This window comes from Triticum dicoccoides, chromosome 5A (genome assembly GCF_002162155.2).
Source record: "Triticum dicoccoides isolate Atlit2015 ecotype Zavitan chromosome 5A, WEW_v2.0, whole genome shotgun sequence".
NCBI classification, from domain to species: domain Eukaryota; kingdom Viridiplantae; phylum Streptophyta; class Magnoliopsida; order Poales; family Poaceae; genus Triticum; species Triticum dicoccoides.
The window spans coordinates 561,368,919-561,378,647 of NC_041388.1; the positions used below are offsets into that span (position 1 = coordinate 561,368,919).

At 50.3% G+C, this 9,729-nt stretch overlaps 1 pseudogene; it reads right to left on the minus strand.

Annotated features, from left to right (window-relative positions):
* Positions 1–1,657: 1,657 nt before the first annotated feature.
* On the minus strand, positions 1,658–9,508 carry LOC119299998 (annotated as a pseudogene).
* Positions 9,509–9,729: the final 221 nt, after the last annotated feature.

Below are 9,729 nucleotides of genomic sequence, written 5' to 3' on the forward strand. Positions count from 1 at the left end.
ACAAATCAGAATTAAAACTCCCGACAAAAGCACCGTCCAAAGCATATATTTGCATGCTATTATTTGATTGTTAGACTAACTAGCGAAACTCTTCGCCCTCGGATAAGAAAACGTATGACCAATCAAATAGATCACCGCCGTCCTCTGCTCCCAGAAAAAAAAACTCCTATGGAATCCACATCACACTGTACTATAATTTGTAAATGTAAACTATTTGGACCATCTGACTACAAAGTATATGACTAATAGTGGTGATTTAATTTTTATTTCCGTTTTCCCCTATATGAATCAACAAATGACAGGCAGTACATATAATGCCATGCCTTTATTTGCAAATAGCTCTTGTAGTCTGAATCAGGTTTTTGCGCCATTTGGCTCAATGGGTTATCTGAAATTAATTGTCGCATATATACCATCACTTGGTTTTTGATTGGCTCAAAAATTATTCACAAAATGTTCAATTAACTATTACTCCCTTCATCCGGAATTAGTTGTCGCAGAAATGGATGTATCTAGACATATTTTTAGTTTTTGATACATCCATTTCTGTGACAAGTAATTCGAGGCGGAGAGAGTAGTCAATTACTTGATTCTTGTTTGTTAAAGTACTCCAGGGGAGAGGGATCAAGTTTTTGAGAGTTTCAAGGTAACACACACCAGTTCACCCAAAGACAGTGGGTGGAATTGACTCAGGGTGGACACGGTCCGGGCCGGTCCGGTCCCTGACCGAGCCGCCGTTTGGACCGGCCGCCGGCGGACCGAACCGGACCGGACCGACCAGCGCCGCGGTCCTTTTTTCAGGCACCGGACCGATGGTGGTGAAGCTCAGGCCGGACCGAGAGGACCGCCCATGCAGGCATATGGCGACGGCGAGCGGCGGTGCATGGTGATGGCGAGCGGCGGCGCACGTCCGCAGGAGTCTAGGCGGCACGGGAAGGAGAAGGAGAGGGAAAATAGCCGCGGGCCTCGCCCTCGCTACGCTCGGCATGGCCGTCTCCAGGCTAGTCGAGAAGAAGCGCATGGACACCTCGAGCGGTGCCGGCGGCGGCGTCACCATCAGGCTCAGCGCGTTCTGGCTGGTGCCCCAGTTCTTGGTGGTGGGCGTCGGCGAGGCGTTCGAAGACCCCCGAGAGGATGAAGTCCATAGGCACGGGTCTGTTCCTGGCGTGGCTCTTGTTGCCTCCTGGTTCCAAAGAAAAAAACTTGTTTCCTCATCTTTTTCCTATTTTGTGTCACGTTAATTCTCTTGCCTCGATAGGATTCCACGTTGCAGGTTTGTTGCATGTGCCATATCTACCTTTTTTACAATGTGCATGTTACGAATAAGTAGTGCATGTCACGTATATGTCCACGTTCATTTGTAGTAGATTGACTCGTACATGTTCTGGCCTGCCTCTGATCGGTGGCACGCGTTAATAGGATCGTGGGGAGGCGTAGAGGTAGGAATCGGTCATGATCTCCGAGATGTGTGGATCGCACGGAATAAAAGGAATGAATAACCGCTGAATGCGCGCGTCGCTGAATCGTGTGCTGCACTGCTTCGGTTAACCGTGTGGGACCGAGCCAAAACCGGACCGGACCGAAGTTTTTTCGGGCTGATATTTGGTAACCGGACCGGCCACTTTATTCAGCGGGCCAGGACCGATCGGTCCGGTCCTCAGCAGGCCACGAGCGGGCCAAAAAGCCTGCTCGTGGCGTCCACCCTGAGAATTGACACAGAATCAGAAGAAATAGATAGCATCATCAGTTGTTAGAATAGTTCAGCTATACATGCCATTCATTGTGTCCCAACTTTGAACTTGAACACAAATGGGTTAATGACTCAACTTAAAACTGGGCAGTGCCTGAACTTGAACATCAACGTGGACAACTACATATCGTCAAGCATCTAGGGACAAGCTTGCACTGATATACTGCAGCATTTCTATCCCCTCGAAACAAAAAGAAAAACATCTGCTATATTTCTAAAGAGGGTGAAATTACCTTGTGCTCCACCCTACCCAACGCCTTACAACCTTTGTCGGACCTCTGCCTGGCTTAGTGTTGTATCAACGCTGAAAAGGAACATTAACACACATGAGGATGTCTGGGAATGATGGGATATATAGCTTCCGTGATTTTCATGACAATGTATGCATCTGAGTTTCTTAGCACGAATTAGAACATGTATGTATGCATCTGATGAGAAATATTTACCAGCAAAGGACATCTCCGTTGCTAGCAGTCTTCTCACAAATCCACTCTGGAACAAACTCTAGCAGTTGTTTCAGTTGCTCTTCAACTTCACCTGCAGATTTAGTAGTTTCAACATCAGGATTCACATCACAGAGAACAAGCTGAAGCGACAAACATAGAAAGCACAGCTCACGCTTACCCTTGTCCACAATCTTCGGGTTGCTTTCGATGATCGTGCGGATGAGCTCATGCTTTGTCAGTACATACCGCTGCCTCGACTGGTAGATAAGGAAGATGATGTCAAAGGTGCTTGGCAGGCATGATGTAATCTTCTGCCGTTGAACCTGGTCAGCAATGCCTGTTTCCAATTCCTCCAAAGCCCTCTGCTCCTTCTCCTATACCTGTAAGTAACACAAGTGCTATCCTTTGTTCATACAACAAAACTTAGTAGATAAATGATCAGTATGAGCATGAACTTACCGATTGCAATAGGGACTTTGGCAGGAAACTGAGCAACTCATCATCACCATCGCCTGCAGATATGCTTGTGCTTGGGTTCTGTGCTTCCATAATGCTTGCATCCTTTGTAGGTGTGGAGGTGGCGTGTCGCACACAGTAGCAGAGATTGGCCTCTTTGGGGTCTCAAGTTTGGTGTGGCGTAGAGACAAACTTGGAAGGAGTCCCTTCTGTGACACCAAACCTGAGTGCAACATCATTGGCACCTTTCTCTTGCACTTGGGACTCATGATCTATGCCACTAGAAGTAGAACTGAGCACTGACTTGCTGCTCAATGGAGATGGAGCAGTAGACTTGGCCTTTGGCGGTAGACTGGTTGCGCTGGCAGTTGACGGGCAGGTTGAAGATCTCTGTGAGAACCTTCTCTTGAAGGTCTGTGACATGTGTGACATCCTAGCAGAGTGCTGTTGAGCCAGACTTGGTGATGGCATAGCAGATTCGGCTTCAGTAACAACTCTTGGTGTGATCTGAGCCACACTTGAATTCGTCTGAGTAAATGGATACAGCAGCTCATGCTCCGGGATGCCATCTCCCTGAAAAAGGATAAATTCTAAAAAGGCGTTGCTCGCGTCCCTCGCGTCGCTCTCGTGGGCGGTAGCGGGGGAACCCTAGCCCCCACCCCGCGCCCGGTGCGCGTCGGCGGCGGCGGGGCCCTTCTTCTCCTCCCGGCGTGCGGCTGTAGCGCGAGATGCGGTGGCGCGGCGGAGTCTTGGCTAATGTGGCGAGGGCCCATCATGTGGCGCGGCGGCCAGACGGCGGTGTGAGGGGGTGGCCAGGCCGTGGCGGCTGCGCGAGGGGTTGGCTTCGGGGCGGCGGCGCGGGCACGGATCCATCGTGGATCTGGTCCTGCGGGCGCGGTCTCGGCCTCCCCTGCTCGGCCGGCGGGTCTCGGTGGGGGGACTTCTCCTTGCTGAGATCTGGCAGCAGCGGCCTGGATCATCCAGATCCCGGCAAGGATGGCGGCGACCCGTGCACGAGGGATGGCGGTCTTCGATCAGATCTGAGTGAAAACCTGCTATTGGCTATTGCCAAGGCCGACGATGGCGACGTTGTCCGCGTCATTTCCTTCCTGAAGGCATCGCCGAGGAGAAGTTCAAGGCCACTCTCTGCTACCTCCGGGGAAACCCTAGATCAGTAGATCGGATGACGGCGGCTCTCTGGTGTTGTTTCCTCCTTGAGGGCGTCATTCTTGGAGATGCACACGGGCTCAAGGGACCAGAGGACGACGTCTTTGTTGGAGCAGTGCTTCATCTGACACATCGATGGTGGCGGATCTTGGCAGCGTGGCGCTGTGGAGATTCGGCATCTGATGCGCGGAGATGGACTCTTGCAGGAGGAGGAAGCTGTCTGGCATCATGGTGGCGTTGATGGCTGAGAGGGATGGCAAGGTCGGTGCATCAGTTCCGCTCTGAGGATGGACCGAGGGATGATGGAGGTGACGGCCCTTGAAGCGTGCGGTGCTCACTCAGAGTGCGCCAGATCGGTGTGGGACCCAATCCAGGTAGTGACTTGGACGGGGCACCCGGCTTTAGATGTTAGGCTTTCGTGCGATGTCTGTTTGGTATTAGGCTCGGACATTCGGCATGCCTTCATCAAGGGGATAGGAGTAGCAACGGTGTTGTCAAGATGGTGGCTTCAGGCTTAGATGTATCACCTTCTGTGGTTTTTATCTATATTTATATCTATCTATCTATATCTATATCTATACCTACTATTAAACGGAATAGGTATTCTTGGTTTGGTTTAGTACTTTACGTTTGGTTTACACACGTTAAGCGATTTGGGTCAGTTAATTGTATGTTGATGGGCCTTTTATGGGCTTTCATAGAAAGACCGCGAAAAATAATTGAGTCAAAATAAATCAACATTGTGGGAATTGAACACAAGACCTTCTGTCTATCTCTTAGATGTAACAACCAAAGACTTATGCACCTTTCATATTTACTAATCCCAACTCACTCTAAATATACGAGTGGCAGTCATCATGTTTATTTATTTTTTTTTTGCGAGAAAAGGAGTTGATATTAAAACGGTCAAATTACTGAAAGGTCGACACAGAAAAGGAAATTACAACCAAGCCCCTCTGCAACCCGACTACGCCGGCGCCGTGGACGAGCCGGTGACGCGCCGTTCGCCGCTGCTCGCTGACGCCTTGGATCGAAGCAGCCCCGGGCAAAACGGGAAGTCTCCGATCAACGGTCCCTGAGGACCTACACCCATGGCCGTCGTCGTCGTCGCATCGCTCAACATCGCCTTCCTTCTCCAGATCTTCAACTGCCGGAATCGCCATCCCTCGATCTTCGGCACGGGGGAACCATGCACGGCCTCTCCATCAAGCAGCGAGCACGAAGAAAGGAGCTGGTCAACCGCGGAGCTCCATCGGAACTTCGCCGTCGAAGGGGAGACCAACACCTGCAAAAAGCCGATCCAGTCGCACTGCCGCCTCCACGACGCCACCGGCTGGCTCCCTAGGCACTCCTACACTATGTACACGCTGCAAATCGGGCCTCCCCTGTCCTCCCGCCGCCATAGGAGCGTCCGGCGGAGCGCGAGGGAACCGCCGATTCGGCAACTGCGCGGTGGAGAGCCCGGGGTTCGCACAAATCGCCCTTCGTTCCTGTAGATGGTGAAGGGTGAGGTCCAAGGCTCATGTTTAGGGAGAGCTAATTAAGCGAATGAGCTAATAAAGGAAGGATTGTGGGCTTAAATATAATACTTAAACAAATGTGGCTAATTAAAGAAATAATTATGGGTAAATTGGTGAAATAACTATTAGAAAGATTGTGGTCTTAATAAATTCTACATGAAGGATTTAAGGTGAAAAGGTAGGATAATTAAAAGAAAAGATCTATACGCCTTAATGTGTTGGGGCTACTAAATTAGAAAAGGAAGGATTTGATTCCCGACTAAAACGGGTGAGGACTTCATGGTAATTAATGAAAGGATCATACTTAAATGTCATCAAAAAAGGATTGTATTTAAATAAAATTAGTGGGACATTACGCCCCGCAAAGAAAATATGAACACGACTAAATTGCGACGTATTTTTTTATGTTCATTTTGTAGAAGGACGATGTTGCGTTGCAACATGTTCTTCATAATGAATCCGATGTTGTGGGACATTATGCTTGTGCAAAACATTAATTTTCCCCGTTGCAACACACGGGCATATGTGCTAGTGAATAATTAATAATATGGTTGCATGCATCGTCCAGATGCAGAGGCCGAGGGTACATCCTCCTTTTCTAAAAAAAGTCTCCCTGAATAATATATTAAAAACACCATGAGTAGTTACTTAATACCAATTATGTATACACCAACTAGTACATTTACTTGACTAGAACTATAAGTCATACAGTTACTGAACGGTACTCATATGACAATAAACTTACACAAGTAACTATGTTGAAACTCCCCCGACCCCGATCGCGACCGCGTCGCCCCCGCGGGAGACCGGCCACGTCTCCCTCCCTTCCCCGCGAGCACTTCCCCTCTCTCCTCCACCTCCCTGCCGCCGTCGCCGGCGCCTGCCGCGGGCCTGGCCAGGGCGACGTTGGTGGCGGCGGCCCCCTGGCCCTTCCCCATCCAGGGTTTCTCCGGCGCGGGACGGAGCGGCTCCGGGCGGTGCACTCGGGCAGCGACGGTCCTGCGCGGTGGTAGGGGCTCCTTACGCGGGCGGGGGCGAGCTCTAGGCGGCGGCGGGGCAGCGTGGCGCCCGCCTGGCCCAGATCTGGCACTTCGGTCCCCATCTGGGTGGGCGGCTTGCGTGGCGTCGGCGTGGCTCTCAGGAGGTGGTGGTGGTGTGTAGGGCTAGTGGCGGCTCGGCTGCCGGCGTGCAGCAGCGCGGTGGTCAGAGCTTTGCGGTCCCATTATCGGCCCGGCCAGGCCCGGGTGGCCTGGTTTGCGTGGGCTGCGGCGTCTGGTCGACAATCCGCATCGGTTCTAGAGGCAGAGGCCTACGGCGCGACATCGGTGGAGACGGTTCCCTCCCATTCGGCTTCGGTCCTTCCGTCCGTGCCATCTAGGAGCATCTTGCCTCTGCTCTCTTGACCTCATGGTGGTGTTCGCAGCAAAACGGTGTGGATGGGTCCTAGATCGTGGTGGCGCGTGCTTGCGGGTGGCAAGATGGTGGGTTGGCTCCGTTCTAGTGGGTGCCGGGGCATGTGGGTGCAGGAGAAATCTCTGCCGGTTCTTTTTCGGCTCCGACACGGTGACGCCGATGGGTGCCACCATTCCTTCCTGAAGGGCGTCGATGCTACCCATCCCCCGCTCCCCTTCTATGTGCCAGGGAAAACCCTAGGACTTGTCCGGACAGCAACGTCGTTGGCGTCGCATTTCTCCTTGGAGGTGTTGTTTTGGTACGCAGTGGTCCGGTGCCATGGCGAGTGGTGGGACGTAGATGGAGGGCGCAATGGTGGTGGACCATTTGTGCTTGTCGAGCTGTCGTTGTTGGCATTTTGGTCTTCTTCTTCTTCCTTTTGGGCTTGATGTGCCATTCGCCCCGGCAATTACCTTGTGATCGGTGTTCGGGCTTTATAATATAAAGCGGGGGGAAACCTTATTTCATACTATGTTGAAAGCGTGACAGATACAAGATGGTCATACCTCAGGATGTTTTCTAAAAAAATCCACAAGTCTCTGCTTGAACATCCTTCTCAAGGCCGAGTACCCGGTTTCCCCCTTGTGCATCGAACTCTCCTCAATTGAATCGACCAATAGGTTCACCTGAAGATCAGGCTTCATACAGCAAGTCTTCTGGTCGCCCAAAAGGATCTTATTGATGACAATTGCCTAGGGCATTATGTACTTGAGCTGCGCGAAATGGCCATAGGTAAACCTCCTGCAGACAGAATTATGAGAAGTAGAGAGTGGATCATGGAAATCAAACACAGCAGCAATTATCTGATTATTGTGTCAAAATAGGCCACTACCTCTCAGCCTTTTCTGAATGCTAGTGCAGATGTTGGGGAATGTTCCCATGGATCCCTTCATGCGGAGGAGCCGGGTGGAGGTCTCGAAGCAGTTGAAGAACTTGCAGAGCATCTCATAGCTGACGAAGGACGTAATTTTTAGAAATTAACAGTAGTGCAGAAAAAAAGATACTGGAAATTATCAGGGTGAATTTTGCATCCAGGGGACGAATCTAATGTCACTTGCATCACAGAAACAATATGTACATACTGTTGTTGGTTTTACTGAAACGATGATTATCCGAACTTAGGAAAAGGATTCAGTTTGGGGGCACAAACAATAAACAGAACTAGGTCGAAAGTTAATCAGAGAACATGTTGGCATCCTTGGAGAAATCCTAGTTCCAGACCAGGCGTGGTAAAGGGCATTACAGAATTGATAATTCTCAGCTCGATGTTGGTTTTAAACTTTTACTAGACTCATATTGATCTTAATCTAAAGAAAAGATGTCAAACTTCGCATCCAGAGTATAAGTCAGCAAATTGAAAGCTGGACTGAATTTTCTGGACATTAACAGGGTATCAACATGTTTCCTGCAGATATGTGACAGTTACCTCTCCGGCAGCTTGACCTCGGGCCTGCGCTTGACGGAGTTGCGGCCGGCACCAGCTCCCACGCCGAGCTCCCTCTCAACAGACTCGAGCGCGTCAACCACCGCGGGGCCCCAGCCCGCCCGCTGCTGCAACTCGAGCGCCGCCCGCCGCCCCGCCGTGCCTCCGGCGCCCTGCCGCCGCTGCCCCCGCTCCGCGGAAAGGGCCGCGGCTCCATCTTCTCCGGTGTCAACAGATCCGCCGCCGCGACAAGCTTCTTCTTCATCTTTTCCGGCGTCCCGAGGCCCGAGCTGGTCTACGAGGTGACAGCGACGACCGACCTCTTCACCTTGCACAGCGACCCGGCGCCGGAACCCTCTGCTGCGGTCGTCCTGGGCTTCTTGGATGGGGTGGCCTCGTCCATCGCGAGGGGGAGGGCGCGTATGGTTCGGCGTTCGGCGCCGGAGGAGGATCTCTCGTATTGGGGAGGCGTTTTAAACTTTTTTCCGGTTCCGGGTTGGGATCGGGGGCTGGAGTTTTGGCGGGAGGCAACGGCGAGTGGATGGCGCGAAGCGACGTCGGAGTGCTTTTGAGTGGATGGCGGGAGACAACTGTTTTCCCACCGAAAGTTGTTCCAGTTTAAATTTATCACATTTTTTTGGACTCAGATTATGTGCTTTTGAGTGGTCTCAATCTTCTTTGAGGCTCTCGGTTCCGTTCTAAAACTTTCTTGACCACTCCAATCCCCAATTTTGTCCCGTTCCTTTCTGCGAATGAGTCAAGTCAAATCCTAACCAAATCTATTGAAAGACTTTATCAAAGAACAAAAATAAATAGATCTAGACATATAAGTCAGTCGAGATATAGAAATTATTACTAGCGGCTGATTTAGAGCACGTTGATTTTGCCAGTCTCATGCGAATTTGCTCCCAATTGACATGTGCCTAAACAAATGAAAATATGAAAATGATGTGGCATGCATGAAATGTTGCAGCTGATGAGTTTATAAGAAAACTACTACTACCCCTAAACAAAAAAAAAATGTAAACTGCAAATCTAGAATTTTAAATATAGACATTCACTTATTTCTTGGCCAACTCGAGTTCCTGACAAACAGATACCAATTTGTACTACACTCATCATGGATCTCCAAGAAAAGGGTTGTCTTTCAAGCATCACCACCTTGAAACGACCATAACAACTTTTTTAATAGCAAACCTTTCAGATTTTCCAGAACATCAAGTAAGTTGGTTCTGTTGGCTGATCTTTGCTCTTCAACTGCAGCATTAATGCATGATTGCCTTCCATACACCATCCATGGTTTTTTGCATTCTACTTCTTCGAAAAGCTTTCCAATTGTATTACACGTACATACAAGCCATGACACAAGTGCATCATCATCAAGGTATGTTCTCTTCACCACCATATAGGTTGGTGTTCTCGCGTACTTGAGGAGGATTCTCCTTGTTAACTAGTAGGTTTGGCATCTAATGGTTGTATTCTGCCATGTCATCTTCTCTTGGACCTTTAACACTC